The sequence below is a fragment of the Coturnix japonica genome, chromosome 13 (genome assembly GCF_001577835.2).
Source record: "Coturnix japonica isolate 7356 chromosome 13, Coturnix japonica 2.1, whole genome shotgun sequence".
Taxonomy (NCBI): domain Eukaryota; kingdom Metazoa; phylum Chordata; class Aves; order Galliformes; family Phasianidae; genus Coturnix; species Coturnix japonica.
The window spans coordinates 7,785,774-7,804,476 of NC_029528.1; the positions used below are offsets into that span (position 1 = coordinate 7,785,774).

The 18,703-nt window shown below is 36.8% G+C and overlaps 1 protein-coding gene across 14 annotated transcripts in view; it reads right to left on the minus strand.

Annotated features, from left to right (window-relative positions):
- Positions 1-18,703, minus strand: part of TENM2 (teneurin transmembrane protein 2) — a 1,269,291-nt gene that overhangs the window by 436,009 nt on the left and 814,579 nt on the right. Inside the window, exon 1 of one of the 14 annotated variants that reach the window (XM_015875929.2) lies at positions 7,364-7,382. The exons of the other annotated variants lie outside the window; for them this stretch is intronic. The gene's annotated coding sequence lies outside the window, so the exon portion shown is untranslated. Of the gene's footprint in view, positions 1-7,363; positions 7,383-18,703 lie in introns of those variants that run through there. 14 annotated transcript variants of the gene reach the window in all.

The window sequence follows — 18,703 nt, forward strand, 5'->3', positions numbered from 1 at the left end:
TAATTATTTTCAGTTTGTATTTGTATCGGTACCTTTCTCTTGTGCCACCCTAGGCTCAGGTCTGTACAAGACAAAACCTCTTGCTGGAAATGAAATATTTGCCCACAAAAGTACCTGCAAGAGCTAACAACAAGAACAAAAAACACACCCTTTTATGTGTGGTTATGGAGGTGAAGAATTAGCTTTGGCACATGTAGCTGGGGCAGCTGGAGACATTTCCTTTCCCACTGTCCCCTCTGTATGGGTACCAACCCAGGCTCACCCGCACAGAGCAGGATGCAGCCCAGCAACTCCGCTTCAGCTGCTAGTGCACTTCAGAGGCACAATTCCCTCTGACACAAAGGTCACCAGCTCCAGAAGAAAGATAATAAAGAAAACATAACTGCAGTGGTGAAAAACACGACTGCCTTGCTCACACAGAATATTTAAGGAGGTCATAACATTGGCCTAAATAATGACTAAATCACTGCTTTTTTGGCTGGAATAGATTATGTCCCTGTGAGAGGATAAATGTTACTTGGCCAGAGGAGCCGGTGAACTTGAGAAAGGGTTTCTTGGATCCACTTAGACCCTGACATTTAAACTTGGGGAGGAGGTAGAGAGGGTTGTAGCTTTTGTATTTTAAAGAACTTAGGTAATTGGGAGAAACAGCTGCTTCATGCCACCCCCCAGGACTTGGCAGCCTGAGCGATAACTGTCAACATGCTTACTTATTCCTCTTTTTTCCTTTTATTTTTACCTACTGTTGTGTACTACTGAGAAGAAAAAACAAACCAAAAATAAAACACCCAGAAAAGTAAAAACAAAATAAAAAACCATGCAGCACATAGACCTGGAATGCTAGTTTCATTATACTAGGTTAAGGCTCAGACTTTTAAGAGAAACCTAAAGACTCAAAGATACTCCTCCTATTTCTCACCTCTGAGTGTTTAGTGGCTAAATTGACTTCTACATACTTGTATCCTTCATCTGAATGCTGTGGTCCTTTACTGTTTATTAAACTAGAAATACCCCTGCTTTCACTGTGGCTCAAACATTTTGAAGTCTGAGGAGACATGCAATTGTTCAGATTAGCAATGCTTGGCTCTTGGCTCTCCAATCCCAGTACAAAGCTCTCTCATCAAATTCAGATACTTTGATCAAGTTTTAATTGTGTTTTTTGTTTTGATTTTTAGTTATAATTCATTTACATATTTTTATTTATTTATTTATTTATTTTTTAATTTTTATTTCCCCTACGGCTTGAGGACAAAACCCAAACTTCTGAGACTAAATACATCTCCCTGAATGCAACATAATTTATTTTTTACAGATTCTTCTCATCCTCAGCTTAGGGCTCCAACCAACCTGGTCTTGAGTGCCAGTTTCAGGTGTGCAGCCCATCAGCTGAGCCAGATATCGCATTGCTAGTAAATATAAAGAAATTAAAAGGTACGCTGCTCAAGTGCATACAGACATGCAACATGCAGCAAGTTACATGTGCCTAATAATCTTTGGATTCATAGTTAGTCCAGAGTAAGATTTCCTCTATTCATGTGCAGTAGCTATTTACCTGACATTACAGCACAAGTGGTACCAAAACCTTAACTAAAGGGTAGTCCAAGAACATTAAAACACTAACTGCTGCAGGGTAAGAAAAAGGAGTGAAAAGAAAGAATAGGGAAAAGAAGAAAAAAGTAAAAAAGAAAACAAGGAGAAGCTGAGAAGTGGGGGGGGGGGGAACAAAAAAATTCAGGAGTTCAAAAAAAATATGTGACCACTTTTGTGTTAGCAAAGGAAAATCAGCAAGAGGTGCAGAGGGAGGACTAAAATTTTAATGACTTACTGAAGCCTACGCTAAACCACTCTTTCTATTTGAAGTTGATTCTTAAACTGAACTTATTTACATGCTTGTTTCATGAATTTTCTAATGATCCCTTGTTTTTCTAATGATCCCTTGTGCTATTACGTTATACATGGCCATTAGAACTGTCGCTCACAATAGACAGAATGCAAAATGCAATAACACTTTAAAGTTCAAGAGAAAACAAAGCACCTCACATTTGTGCCCCTAAATAACCCACTAAAACTAGAAGAAAACATCACAATAGCGCATATGACATTACAAAGTATTAAAAAACACAAAATACACAGTACACCACGTACCTATCCATTCCTAAAAAAACAACCCACAAAACAGGTCTTAAAAGCCTGTACTTTTCAGCATCAACAACTGGAAATAAGCTTGTGATTTAGGGATTCAAATGTTGCTCACTATTTCATGCACAGACTATTGTTGAAATGAGAAAGTTTGATAATTCAGCTTTGGCATAGCACAAGTTCTTATTAAATAAATAAAAGGGTTACTAAACTACAATATTTTCCACTTTTTTATTATTATTGAAAATCACTTACTCCTGGATCACCTTTTTTTAAAAAATATAAGAAATAAAATGTAATTTAAAATAAAATATCACTATAATAAGAAAACTTTGTTGCATTAAACAGTGTTGATGACAACTGGGCTGGTTTTGATTTTGGTCCAAAAAATCAGAGTGTATTTGGACAGTCTGTTTCATACAATAATGTCAACTTAATTTCTATCTTCCTTATGATTTCCCACATTGTTCTAAATACCGTCTCAGCAATTAAATGTTTTCAGTAAAACATTTGAAGTAGCTATTTTACAACTGTTTGAATGAATGATTTTTAGTTTACCTCAGAAAAGACATGGACTGCTCATAGGCATTCTGTGTTGTTCTTTATTGCAGGGAAGAAAAATCCCCACAAGTCGGGGTTTTTTGTTTTTTTGTTTTTTAATAAATGCTATAGGAAATGTTTTCAGATTAAGGGCAGCCAAAATCACAACTACAACAAAATCCAACTCTACAACAATTACTTACAGCATGTTTTTTTTCTTTCTTCTGTCTGCCATGGCATACACAAACGTCCGTTATCATTGAAGAGCTCAGTACTGGAGCTACTTAAAAATCTCAGAACTGTTTTAAGCCTACCATGAAAGTAACATCTCATTAAGAAAACAACAGGCCTTCCATGAACAAGGGAAAGCGTGACAAGAAGGAGCTTTCTACCAGCCTTTGCATCATCCATGCACTAACTGCTATGGATTTACGCTTCATTCTCCATAGAATTTTGGGCGGTGAAGGTTGATACTGGGTTGTTTTATACTCTCTGAGAACATAAGATTTGACAATGTTTGTAGAGCAGATAGAGTCCAGAGGAGGAGAAATGAAAATAATGGCTTTCAATAATCCATTAAACAAAATTCATACAGTACTTCCATTGGCTCACTATAGAATATTTAAAGAATCAACAACCTTGAATTTTTTTTTTTTTTTTCCTTAGATTTACCAAAGTATTACTTGCATCCTACTTATCTGTAGCTGGTCATCAAAACTGGAGCAGCTCCCACATTGATTCGCAGCCTGGATGGGAACCCCAGCCCCTTGAAGTAGATTGTGTTGCACTGGCTCAAAGATTTGTAAAACAAGTGTTACAAGCAATGAAAACAGAACAGACCAAACTAGCAAAAAACATTTAAAACCTGGTTTGTTTGTTTGTTTGTCACCAATATTCAAAACAGCATCCATCGCAAACGCTGCCCAAATATAAACATAAGGATCTCCACCAATAATAACTTCTGCAACTAAAAAGAAAAGTCCTTTCAAACACTGATTAGCCTTCAGAACAACCATGAGAGCTGAATCTGTATGATTCTTATTCTACAGGAAAAGAAGCATGAAGAGGCTAAGCACCCCATCCAAGGCCATGCAAGGAGATCGCAGCACACCAGGAACCCTAACTTCCAGTCTTTTGCTTTCTGCTTGTAATATGCTTGTTTCCACACACTGTCATGGATGTATGCAGATAAAACAAAAATAATCAATCCACGACAGACCAATCCAATAACTTATCAATTAGTATAATTACTTAAAATTAGTATAGCTGAACAAAGCCATAAAATGGATTTAAAGATCTATCGTGAACTGGCCACTTCAAAAGACCAAGTCTGCTTAAAGTAATTGCCTAAACAACATTATTACTCTTCTACTGCCTAGAAAGAACAAACAATACTATTATCCACTGATAAAATGTTGCTAATGAAGAAAGGTAGAATAATTTATCACTGCATAATTAACACAATGCAGTTAAGCATGCTTTAACGATTCTGTATAACAGTTTCCTATCACTAGAGACTACTTTTGAGTCAGGAAATAATTGTCTAAATAATTTTTGATTAAGTCTTTGATCCAACTGATCAACATTTACAGAAGTGAGATAAATGTAAACCCCCATGCCATGAATGACAACTTCCTTCACTTAATTGCCCATTGGTGGTCTTTTTTCTTTCTAATCCTAAAGTTGAATGCTGCCTTTAATTAAGTTAATGGGATTATTAACCTTGCCAGCAACAGAGCTAAGACATCAAGATGGTTTACACAATTTGTGTTCCTCCAGCCATTACTGCTCACTTTGGCTTTTACCAGCGTTTACTCATTTATTCATTTAAGTTTTACTGGCTTTTTCCTGAGCCTTGTCCTCTTTTTGGCCCTTTTCTTTCAGTTTTCTTATTAGCTTTACTTAGCTCTACTGTTTCAGGATTTGAATGCTGTTCATTTCCACAGGCATTTTTCCTTTACATTCAAGCCTAATCCACAAGCCATCTGAAAACTTCCGGTTACTGGGCTTCCATATTAGACTCCAAGGTTTTGACTTTCAACATATCGGTGTGCTCTAATGCCAGAGAAGCGTAACTGACATCAAAGGACTTGTACTTTTCTCAAGCAAGTGCAGTGCCAGGAATTTTAAAATCATTCTCTCATAACCACTTACATTCAAATACACCATAACTCTACACCTGATCGTAGGTATATTCACCCCTGAGGCAAGAGCAGAAGCTTCACTGCTCTTAGTCATTCTCCTTTCACTTCTTGTTTCTTTTTAATAGATGACTAAGCTGTCATGCAGATAGGTTTTGTTAACCTGAGATAACACAGTGCTTCTGTGTACGTCCCAAAAGAGGATGCTACTATGTGAAGATGATGTTGCTGAAGATATTAATCAGCAATTTTCAGACTTGTACAACAGAAGTCATCAAATGTAGTAATTGTGCAAATAGGTAAAAGCTTAGGTACATTACCGATCATTTCACTTGAGAACACCAGTTGATGATTTACATCACTCATCCTCACTCTGTCCAAGAATCACATCCCTTCCTTCTGTAAGGCTTTGATGAAGGCCCTTCTACCTCAATCTGATGCTAATAATCATCATGTGCTTACTAACAAGATGCTATAACATACTTCCTCTCTGCTAGCAGTGTCAACCTAGGAAAATCATGTTTAAGTAAGGTTTTATTAGAGACCACTTTTAAACCTGCATAAAATTAGGATAATTAAATGCTACCCTTAAAATGCCTCATATCAATAAGGAAAAGAGTCCTTTATATGTGTGTAAACTATTAACCTAGTTACTGGGAAGCTCCTTGCCCCCTTAGGCACAATTTTTTATCAGAAATGACAATGTCTGATAGGGATCTTTTATCTTAATGGTCTGATTTAAAGTTAAAAAACAGGGAAAAAAAAAGAAATGAATGAAACTCATTTGAATATAATTTTAAGGCATATGACAAGTGGCACCATATCTCAGTGGCTTCCATAAACACATTTGCAGAAATATCTTAAATTCTAAACTTCGGGCACCAATGATACTTAGCACAGGGAAGTCAGAAGAAGGGAACACAAGTTTCTCAGAAGACAACCACACCTCCTGTTGCACCATCTTCCCCCCCCCAAACCCCCGGTCTTTTTTTTATTTAAAAAAAAAAAAAACCAAAAGAATTTGTGCAAATGTATTAACTGTCATGGCAATCAAAATGAAGACAACTGTTATACAGAAAGACCAATTGCAATTCCAAACCTTTGAAGTGAAATTCACAGCAACCACAGAGAAAGTGCTTGGCAGGGGCTTTGTTTCCCAGGTTTGACACATCACACTTCTTATTCTTGAGAAAAGCCAACAAAACAGGAACTGATTGTTGGAGAGAGTCATCATGGTAACATCATCTATGGTAACTGCACCAGAAAGCTGGGGTTGATTCAAACAAACACAATGCTCAAACCATTTCACCAACATCTTCGCTTTCCTACAAGTTCTTTAAACAGCTCCAGAATATCTATGAATCATTAGGAACTATTTCTATAAGCAGAACTCATATAAGAAGGAACAATTAGACACATCACATGGACTGGCATTAGGAGTTCCTCTGATGTGCCCAATCAATAAAGTATCCTAGTTTTCCATCTCTGTAGTAACTCATCTCTATTCAGTTATGTCTCAGATGAACTGCCATCTAGCAGACGGGTCCAGAATTTCAAGCTCTCTGTACATTCATGAAACACAAACACCCAAATACACACTCCTGGTTTTATGGTAGTCACACATGAAACGATCTCCAACAAAGCATCCTTCCAACTACATCCTTCACAAATGATTTTACCAGTGTTCCATGTTTTAAAGCATTTCTCCTCTTCAAAAAGAAAGGTGAAACAATCCTACTTTTTATTTAAACACACAAGGTTTACTGAGGTAAGGAGAAGAGTGAAGTACAGAACAACCCTGCTATTTAAATCCTCTATTAGCTTCAGTAGGCTGTTCTGCCTTAAAGGCAGGGGAAAAAGCAGTCTCTTATCTCTGTCCCTCTCAGCGCAGGAAGGAAACTGGAAACAAACACTATAAATGCTTTATTATCCTGAATTGAAATCGATAAACTATCAACAGTTTTAACTTAATTTACTAGGAAACATAATTGGAGAAATCTCTGACAAAGATATTCATATACATTAAGAGCCATCAGATTGTAAAATTCAGGTCAATATTGAACCAGACAGTGACCTACAGGTGACATGATTCATGTGCCATTACCGATTTTCCCAGTCATCCAAAGTCCCTCAGTAATTTCTAACTTGCATGAAATCTTATGACTTGTTAAAGTAGAAAAAAAAAACAAAAACAAACCACCACAAAAAGAGATTTCTGAACTTTCATTGTGCTTCGGCTAGATAAGGTGTGACACCACAACTCCAGGCACCACAGAACTGTACAGATGGTTACTAACACACCCAAACAGAATCTTCTTCTAAAAAAGAATTATGAGGTGCATAATGGAGTAATCAGTAAATGGCATAGCAGAAAACACTGGAAAGTGACAACTGTAATAAAACTGCTGTAAAGATTTCAACCAGGACAGAAGTTACTGACCATCTTTAGACAACTTCAGTTGTCTTTGTACTGACACAAAATAACAGGCAACATGGAAGAGAATATCTGTACTGCACTGGGGATGAAGAATAAATATACACACCTTTCTTCTTTCACATCAACTCTAGAAAAAGTTGCTTCCTGAAACAAAGTCAGCTCTCTGGGAATGAGAGTTTAGTGCTTATAGAAACACCTAGAATACAAGCAAGAAAAATAAAACAAACGTGTGCTCCATCATATGTAATTAAAAAATAACAATGATAACAAGATCAGTGCCTTTTATTTCCATCACCATAAGAACAAAGGACTTCATCTAAGATCTTCCATCTCCTTCCTGCTAAAATCCCCTTTCTTGAGAGACAAGCTAATAAAATGGAAACTGAGCAAGCCCATCAGGAGTTAATTGAGCAGCAACAAATCAAGCTTCAACAACGTATCTAGGTTGTAAAATTCCAGAATTTTGACTGAAAAGAGTTGCACTGTAAGACACATTCACAATTTACAAATTCCTCTGCTCATTTTTTTGCACATTATTTAAAATATCTTCCTTATTTTTGGAGAGAAGTCTCTTTCATCAATCTCATGAAAGGATTACAAAGAACAAAGAAATCTGCAATGATTTGAATTCCTGTTCCATTAAAAGTTATTTCTGCCTTTATTTTTAAAACAATTGCAGGTCTCCTTCCAGACCTTTGATGATGATGATGATGATAATAATAATAATATATGACTATCTGTTATTTGAAGAAAGCGACTCTAAAGCCTAAAATAAAAAAAGTTAACTCCTTTCTTGTATATACTTTCAAGGAAATCTATAAACTTGCAGAATATCTTGACTGAAACCCCAATTTTCCTGTTAGATCAGTTTACTTCAGAACTAATATGAGTACTCAGAAATTCAAGCCTAAAGAAGCAAACTTTCCCCTCTGTTTTGCAAAGGTGAAAAACTTTAGACAGTTGCCTTTCCATCAGTTATTTAGCTATCTGAAATGCTTTTATATTCAGTATCAAAGACTTTCAAGAGACTACTGGACTATTTTTCAATAATCAAGGCTATAGAATTAGGAAATGTCCCATTTAGAAATCGAGTTCTGAGTGATAAGAATGAAATAAAAATTGGTCCATAGTTCCATGACTCCATTTAGACTGCCCTAATATTAGTTCTGATGCAGTACAAATGCATCACCAGACAGATGGTCAGATCAGTGCTTCTAATGGTAAGGTTTGAACATTGTAATTCAACATAAAATTGTGACAAAGAAGTTAATTATATTTTTTAAATGAAAAATAAAAATGCTTTTAGAAATTATCTCTTTATATGTAAAGACTCATCCATACATCCTAAAAATTCCACAAAGCAATTAAGTTTAATAAGTCTACTTATCTATGTAGAACCAGGATAAACTTCGTTTTGCTAACACAACATATCCTAAGGACAAAAGCACGTTTGTTTACTATTCCCAGTAACTACCTCACTATAGAAAAGCAAGATATCAATGCCACAGAAGTCACTCACAACTTCTAATAAAACATACATATATTAGACTAAAAATGCTGTCTTAAAGCTGCACAGCTTAACCAAGCAACTCTGATTCATATTAGAGCCCTGTGCAGCAATAAAAGATGGAATAAAAGTAACAGAGACATACACAAGGCAGCAGAAAATGTTTTCATCTAGATTAGTGTACGACAAAAAGCAAAAGAAGCCACAAAGAAAAGTACCAGAGCAAGTACATACAAAACTTTTAATAGAAGCAAAGTATCTCTGCTCATGGCAGGGAAGGATGAGATCAGATCATTTCTAATAGTTCTATCAAGCCCAAGCTATTCTATGATTTTGAAAAGCAAATTAATCAAAGTCAGAGCATGGGACACTAATAATAGTATTCCAAATGTAACACAATATTTCCTTATCCATATTTACAAATAAAAAAAAATCATTAAAATTCCTTGGATTTCAGTTAACTGATTTTGACCAATTTTCATTGCTTAGCTACTACAAGCTTCTTAATTTTCCACTGTTGCACGAGCTCAGTCTTTATTATATGAAATCCTACTCCTTCTTTTCTCTTGGATTCACAAATTCAAGGTGGAGTTGCATTCAAAGCAATGTTAAGTTCTCTTTATACACAAATACAGCATACAGCAACGGCAGATCTCCAAAATTCAGCTATGCCTCATGTGCATTTCCAAAATTACTGAAAGCTAATAATTTTTTTGTTGTGAGTATTTATATGCAACTCTTTGAAGCAATCATTATTAGTAAACATCATTTCGAGGAATGAGTTGATAAAAGGAAAATAACTAATACATAATCATAATATATAATCCCAGTACATGGAGTACCACTCAGAATTACTGCAATTGTTGCCGTGGATTCAAAGTCCATTAAGAGATCAAACACTGTATCTGGCAAGTAATATTTATGAAAAGTGATTTTTTAAGTATGCTGAGTGTATCTTAAAAATTTAAGTATAAAATACTTCCCTCTGGAAAGGGTTGAGATTTTTATTTTTATTTTTTATTTTTCCTATGAAGTCTCAATTACACTTTGCTCCTAAATAGAAAAGGTTTTCATGCACAACTGGATTTATCTCCCTTAAATTAATAAAAGCATTAAAATTGAACTATTACATATATAGTTAACTAATCCTAGTACTATTGCAAATCTTGTAGCATTCAGGCACACCATATATGGAAGTTACTCACTGAAAGGTACCCAGGAAGGGTTTTAGTCATCGCCAGAATGCTTCTAAAACATTCACAGCCCATCACAAAAAGTATTCAGGTGATTTACTCTTTTTGAAGAGTTCCTTTGCATGGCAGTACCTTCATAATGAGCCTTCTCAGGCAAATTTCAAAGACTGCATGTTCACATGCTTTAAACTGAATTCACTTATAATTCAGTATTTGACAGAGCTAATGTTTAATTCTTCCTCAGGAGTCTAGAAAGGAAAATATTTTTTCCTTATTCAAAAAACAATAAATTACAATTATGCTTTGTTTTGTTTTCACACAGGATTGAATTTGACACTGTAATCAGTAGAGAAAACCAGCCAGTGCTAGTTAATATACTTTAATTATTGGAGACTCAATTGTCCATGTATTAGAAAGAATTACTAAGACCTAAATTTTGGAATGTGGCATTAATGCTGGTAGGCTTTCTTCCAGCACATTCTGTCTGTTCTACTATCCAAGCAATTCAAGGAATTACACACAAGAGCTAAAGCAAGCAGAGTGCAGATTTGAATCCAAGTACAGATGCAACCACACTTTCAAAAGCTTACAAATCCATGGGCACAGTTAATTGTTAACAAGAACGCCTGAATTATTGTTACCTTTTCAAGTGCTTTAGATTTTGTATTAGAACACATATGGGAAGCTAATGAAAGGATTTGAGTTTAAAAGAACGTAAAAAACACTTTACAAATAATGTGTCCTGATCTATTGCACAGATCTTCAGAGCAAGATTTAACTTCTTCACATGAAAATAATGATGATAACCAAGTTTACAGGTCCTATAAATTACCTCATCTCCATTTAGTTAATGGTGCTATGTTCATTTGCATCAGCTGAGCATTCCAGATTCTTACCCCAAGCATGATCAGTACTGCCATTTGCAAAGCTCTTTCTTCAGAAAAAAATAATACAAAGCTACATACCAGTAAGCATCACAATTACATCCAAACTGTGTTTGCACTGACATTTAAATGCACCGCTTAGAATCTCAGCTGCTCAGCAGCACAGGTCTCTGTTGGCAGGCTCATCCCAGCCAGCCAGGTCTCATGCTCTGTTCACCTGCAGGCTGCCTCACACATCCTGCCTGCTGCCCGCACAGCACGGAGGTGCTCCTGACCGCCCAGCATCCCCTCTGCAGCCCTGGCAAAGGGAGAAACCCAGGGAAAAGGCAGAAGAGATGATGTAGACCTGATGTGGCCTAACTTAGAGTTAACTTTAGCACAGGATCTACTCAACTGATGTGAGGTAACTCAACCAGTTCATCTGAACATGGCTGAAGGTACTCTTCAGTTTATTTTGGAACCTATTTCACTTTTTTATGCAGCCATATACAGTCAACCATATTCTTATCTGTTTTTCCTCTCTGAAACTGAACAGTGGTCTTTCAAAAGACCATTATGAAGACTTGTCAGCAATTCCATGAATCGCTGATTAGGAAATTCCTTCTGCCCTTCAGAATTATGCAAGCATACATACTGTATATTTGCATTGCTTCATTACAAACCTTGCAATTAGTTGCTTAGGGCCCCTGCAAGGACACATGACCAACAGAGGCAACTCAGTGAACGCTCACGTGCAAGCTTGCACTTAAGTAGAATATTCCTTATCTCTTCGAAAACACTTGCAAATGAAATTCTAGAATTAGACTGCTTGATATTTTCGATATGTTAGAATTTGCTGGAGTAGCTGCGCCTGAATATGTTATAAAGAACAAAAGGAAACACCATTTAGCAGTGTTTTTAAAACTGTGAGCAATTTCTATAATTTGTGACAGTAGGAATTTAAAAGTATCCCCCATTGATTTTTATGTTTCAAGATGACAATCATTATGCCATTATCTGCAGTTTGAACAGTGGAACCTAACCTCCTAATTAGGATGAAAAACTGATACAGCTGCAACGCCAGTAAGTCACAACAAGTCAATATTTTTAAAAAGAATTAATTTTAAAAACTCTACAAGGTTCTACTGGAAGCTACTCTGGTGTGTCTATTGATTAACATTTGGTATTGCATTCTGTCCTTATATATTGCATCAGTCTAAGGGTAATGTTTTGCAGGTGATTTTCTTCAGTTTCATTTTGTTTGTTTTAATTTAGGAAGTGACATCAAACAGAACAAAGCACTGAAAGATTGTAAAGGTAAAGGAGCTCTCTCATTTGACTGATGTGTCAACTCCATGCTACACTTGGACTTAGACTTAAAACTGCACCGTACTAGATGCATATGACTGAGTTGGATTTTCCTAGTAAGCCAGCACAAACTATCTCAACACATCTCATTAATTTCCAGATACAAACTGTTTAATTACAGCCATACATGGATTCAGTCATATTGTGATTACTGTGACCCAGGTTATCACAATCCCACAGACATTTTCTTTGTATGAACACAGAAAAACAGGGTATGTGCACTACAAACTACTGTATTTTCTGTCTGATCGTGAAAGGACATCTCTAATTAATGGTGCAAAATTTTACTTGGAGGGCTGCTAAATAATATTATTTATTAACATGGCATCTACCAAGATGAACTTAGAAACCATTAATCTTTGTTATAATATTATTCCATCTATTTGACAAAAAAAGCATTTGCAACTTTTGCTTCCATTTATCTGCATTAAAAAGCTTTTCGTTTTTGTATTTGAGGTTTACCACACACAAAATGCCATCCCATCCCCAAAAATGACATTTATATTCTCGGAGATCATAACAAGGCTCAACAGAAAATAAATCTAAGTCTACTGAACTGATATGCTTGGAAATGTACAAACACATACAAATCTGTGAGTCGATGCTAGGTGGCAGTACTGTGTAATTAAAACACAAACATTTCCTCACTCTGTGCAACTCACTTCAGGCATTTTTCAAAACTAGCAATGAGCACATTCTGAATAGTAATTTAAACAACAAATAGACCTCCTTTTTCCTTTGATTTCATCTCCTGAGAACTACATTCCTTATACATAAAAGGTGTCAAAATTAAATTTCTTATCCATAAAACTGTGTTCTAGCACAGCAGCATTATATGAAATAAGTGAAGAATTAGGAGACAGGCTGCTTCCACCCTGCAGTATTACAGCCCTGTTCTTTGGTATTGCACAATTTCCAACTCCTGGGTAGGTTCTGACCTCAGTTTTCTCTCCATCTCAGAAACAGAATTACCCAGCATTTCAGGTATGCACTTCTAAAGCCCGTTTTAATCTCAAGATGTATTCGATGAAGGAGGTCACTACTAATCATTTGATCCATGTAGCAAAAGTGCAACAGTGCAAGGAGCATGCACACCACAAAGCAACTGTAATTATCTGTAGCTACCATGAATGACGAAGGGTTGGCATGTATTTTCCTATATAGAATTTCTGGAATGAGCCTGGCTTTGTTCAACGATTACTTCGGAGAAGGACAGTTAGCTCAGTTCTCACAGTCACATCAGATGTAAACAGAGTCAGGTCAGTCAGACTACTCAAAAAGCACCAATGACATCAAAAAACATCTGGTAAAGTTTTATTATTATGTCTGTAGTAACTGCAATAACATACAGCATCATCTAAATTCAGGTTATTTAACAGTGAGTACCACTTAACTATTATGCAGTATATGTAAATAACAAAGTGAAGATGTCTTCATTTAAAACTACATCCAAATAGGGATACAGAGGAGAGCTTAATATAACAGTTACAGACTACATAACCACAAATAACACAAGAAGAGATAACAAATCTCTTTTCCCAAGATTTCTGTTAATGATGCACATACATCCACTTTATTTTACCACCCAGCCTGTACACAGAGGTAGGGGGCATGCTGCTATTCCCAAGCAAATTTGCCCATTAGTTCCTGACCCTAGATATAAACTCATTCCATGTCACTGTTTCAGTTGAATGAACTGCTGAATACTTGCACCACATTCCTCACTCTCCCCAGTTTTGACCACAATTCCAGACTTTAATAGTCCAAAGTCTGTTTTAGGGTTTTCTAGCACAGCCCACCAGCAGGTAGAACTGCCTGGTATGCTGTAGTTTTAAAGAATAGCATAACAGAGCCTGAATGTTTAAAATGCACCTGTTGTTTGTAACTTAAAACGCATGGCATGAAGAAACACATTGTGCCACCGGTGGTAACAGGAACAGAATAAGAACTACTAATCATGACACTACCTACTCATGACAGCAATGTAATCTGTAGAAATATTAAATAACGGAGAGGACAATTCTATTTCTGTGCATCATATTGACATTTACATATAAAATGCTAATTTTCGCAACTGATTCATCACCCAGTAACTTTAATGCCTGCCTGAATTATTTTAAAGCACAGGAGGAAAGTTACTCAGGAATGGAAAACAGATTTGTAAACAATCCACATCTGCTGAAGAGCTGAGTCAGTGCTGTAATGCCTGGTGCTGTGCCACCCTGCTGAACCAATGCTTAAGAAACTAAACTGCAGCTGTGAACATTTTTCCTCAAAAAACTCTTTTCCTCACACTAATGAAACAGTAATTGTGGCCTCCATGGCCTAGCGAAGACAAAGGATCCTCATCTGTATCCAGCAGTCTAAGAAAGCCTTTGGAAGAGGATGAACTCATCTAAGAAGGGCTGACACTGAATTCACTAACCCGCGCACAAGGGAAAAGAGCAACACTTTCTTCTTCCTTCCAGCAGCTTTTCTAGATCTTTCCCACTGACTCACAATCACCTATTTAGTTTTTAATAAAAGGTTAAACCCTTTCTGGAAATGACAGCAAGCCCTCCCCCCAGTGCAACAGTTTCTAATTGACTGCTTATGTAGTGATTGCTCTATTTATAGTCATTATTTGCATGAGGTAAGTGATTGACATCACCTGGTATTAATGACAGAGAAATGGTTTATTTCACATTCACGACCTAAAGCTCTCACAGAAATGAGTATCCCTTCTTAAGATGATGCTCTACATTCTTACAAACACATCTATGAAATGAAATACCAGACTTAAATTTTTTTGTTGTAAGTCTCTAAAAATACCACTTCCTTTCTTTTCAAAACTACTTTTACAGTCTTTCTCCCTCTGTAACTGGCTAAAAAAGCCTCTTTCTACTAACTTAACATTTAGCAGCTTGGATCTCTGCCCTTTGAGAATCCAGGTTTGTAACACTACTTTTCCTCTTAAGTATTCCAGCAGAGTACACAGTACTCATCCATTACTTTCTGACGGACGAAAGCTCTATTGTGTTATCAAGAATAGCAATCGGTTATCACAGAAGACGACAACAAGATAGAGTGGAGTTCCTCCTTCCCTGACTCTCCTGCACAAGATTGCAGAGCAAAAAAGAGCAAAAGTATTTTCAAAACAACATACAAGTCTGTCCCACAGGAGAAAGCAGAACTGACACAACTGATTAAAGAGTGTTTCAGATTGTAATTAATAATCAGACTCGCACAAATTCACCAAGGTCAAGTGAGACCGAGTAGCCATTCCCAAGAAAACAAAATACTCACAGAAGGCTTATAAACTTGCAGTCTAATTCAGCTACTCAGTAGAAGCATAATGAAGTGCACAGCCTTTGAATTATTAGACATTGACATTTCTTTTGCATGACTGTATTCTACAATTGTGGCTTATAGATATTTATTTTTTGAATGGAAACTCCAAACCACATGCCATGCAAATGGCTGAAAATGTTATCTGTCCTGGATTCATTTGTCAAATTAATTTAAAGAGATGACAGTTTGAACAAGATTACAATTAATCCCTGACAACAACATCTTGTTGTTGGAGCCTGAGCCTATCAGATAAACGAAAGAAAGTGCTTTTAATACAACAATCGTTATTCTACACCGCAGAAGGCATTTACATTATTGTTAAATAAATTATTAAAAATACCAAAGAAAGCAAGGGCTGCGCTCCTGCTATACTACATTTTAAATGCCATCACAAATGAAAATACTTTCATTTTGGAAAGTTATACTGGGATGTTACAGGAGGGATTGATAAGAACACTTGTACAATGCTTAACATCTTAATTCAAGGCTTATCTTCACATTTTACAAGCCACTTAGAAAGTGCTAACATCTCTGAAGCTCACAGTGAACCTTTGAAGTTTATCAAGGAGATAGCCTAAGGGTTAAAGAAAAAAAAATACCTTTTCCCCTTATGAGATTTTCTTCAGTTTCAGAAAAGCTTTAGCATAGAGTCTTCCTTCCCCCCTCTCCACCCCTTCTCTTGGCCACACACAGACATGTTCAGTACAGCAGGAATGATGACCGTTTAGGATGAGCTTTCTCAAGGTGGGTCCCTGGGTACTTAGACAGGGTACAAAGAAATGAAAACTGTAGGAAACACTACTTGCGGAGCTGCTGCCTCCTCTCACTTTAAAAACTCACAGCCATGCACCAACAGCTGCACCAGCTGTTTTTCTTCTTCCTATTCCACATAATACACAAAGCAGCACACATTCTGAGAGTTGGATGGGATCCTTATAGTTATCGTCTGGGCTGGCTACCTGCAGTCTACCCGCTGCCCAGTCAGCTCAGTCACTCTCCTTAAGTTTCTCTTATTCAGACTAATACCCTCATGTAGAAGCAGAAGAATTTGTTCACCTCCCTTCTCAACCCTGTTCTTTGGGTGAATCCAATTTCTTGGACTTCTTCCAGAATACAATCTGACAGATCTCCTACCAGTGCTTGTACTGGCAGCCCCCCCGCTTGCAGTTGCAGCAAAGCAGCATACCAAACTCATTTGCACCTTTATGAACCTCCTCCTTGGAAGCCCGTGTCCAGCAGCATATTTCAGCAATTCAAAGTACAACTTCTTAAGCAACTTTCATTTATTCAAACAATCAAAGCTACGAAGTTGTTGTTCCTACCAAAAGCTCTCAGAAATAATTTCAAGTTAACTGCCCTTGAAATAACACAAACATTCTTAGACTCTTCTTGCCCTTGTAATTAGAACACGGTACCCATTTAGAAAACATTTATGGTCCATAACATTAAATTTATCTTAATCTTTGATCCTCAGCTTTTGTTTACCAAGTCCATTGCAATAGGACACAGAGGAGAATAAACAACAACATAGTGGTCCATGTGTGGGTTTGCTCATTCTCTGGAAACTGTTTCTCCTGAGACATTTTAGCTCTGGCTACTCCATTTATTGAGATACTATTGAGATAATATAAGAGCAGTTTACTATGAACCTAAAAATATAGGCACAGGCCTCTCCCCTATCAAAAGAAGGCCAGAGTTTTGAATGAAATCCTAAGCAGTCTGAGATCAAGTGCAGCATTAACTTCACAGATCTGCAAATCCCACCAGCACTTCTTTAGTACCAAAGATGTGGCTGGTGTAATCAGGAGACAATTAGGGTACTCTTTCAAACATGCTTTTTGTAAGGGATTTTCTCATTTTTTCACCTTTCTCTGTCAAATGACATTACTGCCAAGTAAGTCAACTGGAGTCCAGGAGCAGCAGTGAAATCTCTGTGGAGCTGACTTCACAGTATGGCCTCAGAATGCTACACTTCTGTTACAAGAGATGTTCTCCTCCTCCCCTTTCAAGTGATGTAAAGGATGTAATGACATTGCTATTATGCATTTCATATCACATACATCTGCCTTTGCTACATTATGAACAGCACTGTTACACTTACAGTTGTTTAGAAGCACTTCCTTCCTTAAATGCTTAAATGATCAGGGGCAATTTCCAATTGCCCATTACTTACAACGACCTCCACCAGATTAGATCAGTGCTATCAAGCTTCTTTTAACGGTTATCCTTAGATTTCTTCAACTCTGAAGCATCAGACAGAGCCACACTCCTCTGGTGGTATTGAATGCAACAGGCAGAGCTAAAGTCAATTTCTCTCACTAAAAACTGAGGGAGAGAAAAGGAGTATTTATTTTCCCTCTGCAGGGAACTGCCACAATTAGTGGTCGACAGAAATGTCTCAGACCTCTTGCAGCTGCCTCCCTCCTCAGTAACTGGACTAAGCCGTGGTAGTAGCCATGTTGAAATTGTAATTACCTAAGGATATAAGCAAGACAAGTAACAAAAATGGATGTCATTATATCAAATTACAGGTTAAAAAAAAGCTCCGGCAAACAAGCTGTGATTTTAAACAGATTTCTTATTCCTTTTGCAACTAAGAAGCTGTCACTGAAACTCCAAGTTGCTTGTCCCACACAATAACACATAATGCTCTTCCACTTCCCACTATCAACTTCTAAGAATGCATAGTATATTTTGTACACAAGACAAACCAAGACATTTATGGGTATTCAGAACTGAGACGTCCCTAGAACCCACCATGAAAAGCACATATACCCCTCAAGACACATTGCTGGCACTCAGAACTGCAGATACCAACAGCAGTACTACGTGACAGACTAATAACAGGGGTGCATTTCCACATACATTATCTGCACAAAATTAATATTCATAATTACAAACAGAATGCACGAAGCTCTACAAAATATCAGCTCATGATGACTTTAGTGCCATTTTATGTTCTAATATTTGCAAGCTAATGCTGTTTCAAGAAACGAGTAGGATATGTTCAGTAGTTATACATTTACTACCTGTCGAGGATCTAGATACAGCACTCCTAACTTTTACGTTCAGATAATTGTTGAAAGGTTTTGACAGTTTTAACCTACATCTTTCTATTCACAAAGACTTTAATCCTGCATCTCGGTTCTTTGTTTTAAATCAGGGATGTATTGATTAACTGTGAG